The sequence below is a fragment of the Seriola lalandi genome, unplaced genomic scaffold (assembly GCF_002814215.2).
Source record: "Seriola lalandi dorsalis isolate HSWRI2012SDOR001 ecotype SW California unplaced genomic scaffold, Sedor1 jcf7180002049711, whole genome shotgun sequence".
NCBI lineage: Eukaryota > Metazoa > Chordata > Actinopteri > Carangiformes > Carangidae > Seriola > Seriola lalandi.
Genome location: NW_019520264.1, coordinates 1 through 4,475, shown reverse-complemented (window position 1 = coordinate 4,475; position 4,475 = coordinate 1). Strand labels below are relative to the sequence as shown.

The 4,475-nt window shown below is 43.4% G+C and overlaps 1 long non-coding RNA gene across 1 annotated transcript; it reads right to left on the bottom strand.

Annotated features, from left to right (window-relative positions):
- Positions 1–389: 389 nt before the first annotated feature.
- LOC111648926 (uncharacterized) lies at positions 390–2,946 on the bottom strand. Its single transcript, XR_002760223.2, has 3 exons — positions 2,871–2,946; positions 2,174–2,274; positions 390–521 (listed from the first exon to the last, which is right to left on the bottom strand). It is a non-coding gene; the product is annotated as an uncharacterized LOC111648926 (long non-coding RNA).
- Between the last annotated feature and the right edge of the window lie 1,529 nt (positions 2,947–4,475).

Here is a 4,475-nt window from a genome sequence, read left to right as displayed (position 1 = left end):
TGGGGATTGAAGCTCAGATATGAATCTAAGAAAATACAGTAATTATACAGTAATTAAAAATCCCAGCACAAGTGCAGACATTGTAGGTGCAGTGCAACACAGTATCTACTGCACAGCCTGTTTCTCAGCTTCATTCCTGAGTGAAGGAGAGAACTGAGCTTATGTGTGTTTCAATCAAATTCATCCATGGCCCTAATAATGAGAGTGAACCACTAATATACTCATTTTCTCTCATTCTCATTTCACTAATCGTAGAATCTGCACAAGAAACAAGGTTGTCACTTCAAAAAATCTCCACCACTATCAAAGATATGTGCATGTGTGGTGTCAGCAGAAAAAATGGACTGTGCAGCCAGAACTCATGAATTACTGTTGTTTCTTACAAGAATTTTGTCAGCTTTGGCCTCACTGATGCCCTTGATGTTGAGCAGCTCCTTCTTGGGTGCATAGGCCACTGCCTCAATAGTGTGGAAACCTGCATCCTCCATCTTCTTGATGTCACTGGCACTTATCCCACATTGCTGCAATGGGAGAAGTTGGAATGAGAGACAGCCACATGCAAACTCACCATGAGATAGAAGAACGAGAATTAATATATGTCTCACAACCAAAGTATGATGGAAAACCAGTTGGGACAATAATTCTTGAAATTAATACAATATCTTATTTTTCAGTTCTTCCCAGCAGCATGACAATAAATTCTATTGATATAATCCATTACATGAACTCGAACTGGACCCGGGTGAGCAGCAGAAAATGGAGGGATGGACAAACCAAATGAAAATGATTAATTGTTCAACACTTTAACACCGTTCTGAGCTGCTGACTGTAGCAGAGGCAGTGACGGTATTTTCTGCAGGTACAATGGTGCAAAATCAAACTCCAAAAAAGTGGATTAAAAAGCCTCCTGCAGCACAATGAACTGTCACCATAGTCCCACTTTTAGATTAGAGGTGTAGAACAGTGGTCACAAAAGTGTTTTGCACCATGAACAGGTTTCAGAAAGACATATTTCTCATGGACTGGTTGTTGGGCCATAATAATTCACTATTAGCGAAACCAGCGTGATGCTGTGGTGTAAAAGACACCGGGAGACAACAGACAAAATAATGAAAATATCTCTTCTCTGTTTGTTGCTTGTTGAACAGCTGGTTTGATAAAATTCTTATTGGCCTTTTACTTTTTTATTGCGCTTACAGTAACATAAAGGTCAGTGATGGTTGTCATCAACTCCAGTAATCTTCAGTTATCTTTACTTCACCTGGTTCTATGTCCAGTGCAGTGTGTGTACTGCAGCCCCACCTCTCCCAGAGAGCAGCGAGCAGAGGACGTATGCCTTAAACAGCCTATTATCAGGCAATTGTTGCATTTTACGAATTTTAAAAAATGTATTAATTCGTCCTCTCTGTGCAGCCCTGTAGCAAATATGCTGCGGCCCGGTACCGGTCCACAGCCCGGTGGTTGGGGACCACTGTTGTAGAACATCTCTTGAGAGCTGCAATCACAACTAACTTTACCAGCTACAGCAGCTAACACACAAGATATAACAACTGTAAATAAAGACTTCTTCGGCCATTTTTAAAAAGGAAACTAAATTACATTTTCAAGACTTTAAGATCCTGCCGATACCTTACTAGGTGATTTTAGTATTACATATGGTATTACAAAGCAGTGACGTCTAAACCACTGAATTTGAGCTTGCCCCATAAACACAGAAACGCATGTACAGATTAGGTATAATATTATATATATTATAATGATACTATTTCTGACACAGTATGTCAGAAACCCTTAGTGCTTCAGAAAGTTAAATTTTCGGTAGAGGCAAAATTCGCCTCCGAGCTGTCATTGGTGCCCAGGTGCTCCTAAAGGACGGGTCAAAGCAGCAGAAGGTCCTCACAGGAATCAGTAAAGAAAAGGTCACAATTCACACGTCCGTCTGCTGCTAGCTCAAGCTGGGAGAAGGGCAGTCTCCCTATTCACTACAACTCTGGGACCTGCAGAAGGTCCCCGATCAGCTTCATGGAGTTACATAAAGACTAAAAGGTGAAAAGGGTAATCCCACCCATTTCCCTTTCATTTCAAACAAGGTGCATCTGTTAAAGGAAGGGGTCGTATCCATGTTTATAGATGTCAGCTGTCCAAAAGGAACAAAGTGAACTCAGACCAGTACCTCCAATCTGGATAGAGGTTGTGGTCCGAAGTTTTCTTCCTCCTCCACCTCTGCCTCCACCCTGGCCTCGCTCCTCATAGCCATGGTCCGAGTATGGAAATCTGGTCAACAGAGAGGAAGAGGATTCATAATTCCGTCCCTTTTCCTTTCCTGATCTTGCAGACTGGGTAACATGTTTCTAAACAGTGACCGTCTTCGCTGAATGTAACAGGCAGCGATGCCTTTGTTTACCTGGTTTCTCTATGCAACCCCTCTAGGACTGTACACACAGTATGACAATATCGTTAGTTAGTTGTTGTCAGATTTTGATTTGTCACACTTTGCAAAATGAGGCTATTCAGTCAAAGCCCTAGTAAGTTAACAGACTAACTTTTTTACACCAGAAAACATTTGCTTATAAAGTTTCGTACCGCTACAACAATAAAACAAGGTCAACCGCTGTATCTTCTGTTGTGAAGTAGAAGTATCATTAGCATTTAACACATTTGATAACGCTCTTAGCTTGTTAGCACTGGCGCTGTTTTCTCATCAGTTCGCTACATTTCAGCCGTGTAGCTAGTGTTAGCCGTTGACAACACTCCCGGACGGCCAGCTAACGAGTTCAACACAAATCAACACTTCTGTCTGAACTCTGTGTTGTAATCATATGTCGAACGGGCGGGCTTTACTCTGACTTTAGTTTACAGACGGTACTTACCTGATGCTTCTTGTTTCCCTTCGAACTCCGCCGTTTGATAACCAAAGATCCCGCGCACCACACGCAGTACGCAGTACGCACTAATGACACGCAATGACGTTAGACGTAAAGACCAAGTGGTAACGCACCATGACGTCACTCATTGGTTTGTGAACTGCACAAAAAGGACACAAAATGTAATGCAAGGAATTGGCATGATGTCTGATATGAAGTCACAATTCAAAAGTAACGTTCTGTTAGATGGTGTATGCTTCACAGACAGAAAATGTAATGGTTGTCATATTAGGAGACTTTGCCAGGGTTTCACAACTCCTCCTATCAAGCTGTTTTGGAACTCTGTATTTGAAAATATTAATTATTTTTAATTAATAAGCAATATTGTGTAAACAAAATTCATTTAATTCATTTAAAGTTGTACACTTGATTTATCCTGTAAACCAGGTACTTTACAGATTAAGAGTGTGGGCAACAAGGTTAAATGCAAAGAAGGACTACAAAAGGAAAGTAGAGAGGAAGCTGCAGCACAACAACACCTGAGAGGTGTGAAAGGGGATGAGGACCATCACTGGCTATAAGGACAAGAACAGTCAGGCAACATCAGGTGATGTGGACAAGGCCAATGAGTTCAACCTGTTCTACAACAGGTTTGACACAGCCTCACCTGTTCTCTCTCCCACTGCGACTCCCTCCACACTGGGGTCAAGTCTCCTGTCCTTTACAGCAGAGGTGAGGACGAAGCTCAAGAGGCTACGTCCTGGAAAAACAACAGGCCCGGACGGTGTGTGTCTGAGGCTGATAAGGACTGCTGGCTGAGTCTCACCAGAGGATCTTCAATTTAAGTCCTCAAACAGGGAGGCACCCAGTCCTGTGGAAAACATCATGTCTTGTTCCTGTACCTAAAGTAGGACAACCGGCTGAGATAAATGACTACAGACCAGTGTCCCTCACATCACACATCATGAAGACCTCCAAGGCTCCACAGGGGACTGTTCTGGCTCCGTTCCTGTTCAACCTGTATACGGCGGACTTTAAATACAACTGTGAGTCCTGCCACATCCAGAAATACTCGGATGACACAGCTATTGTGGCATGTATCAGGAACGGGCAGGAAGAGGAGTACAGGGATCTGACGATGGCCTTCAGTGAATGGAGCAACAAGAACTGCCTCCTTCTGAACACATCCAAGACCAAGGAGATGGTCTTGGACTTTTGGAGGTCTAGGCCCACCCTTCAGCCAGTCAACATTCGAGGGAAAGACATTGAGGTAGTGCACACTTATAAATACCTAGGTGTGCTCCTGAACAGTAAACTGGACTGGTCCCTGAACACAGATACCATCTACCTGAAGGGGCAAAAATGGCTCTTTTTCCTCAGGAGGCTCAGGTCCTTTGACGTCTGCAGTGAAATGCTGCACATGTTTTATCAGTCAGTTCTGGCCAGTGTACTCTTTAATGCTGCAGTCTGCTGGGGCAGCAGCATGTCAGACATGAACACAAAGAGACTGGACAAGCTGGTCAAAAAGGCTGGGTCTGTGCTTGGCAGGAGTCTGGACTCACTCAGGACTGTTGTGGAGAGACACATGCAATGTAAGATGGAGGCCATCTT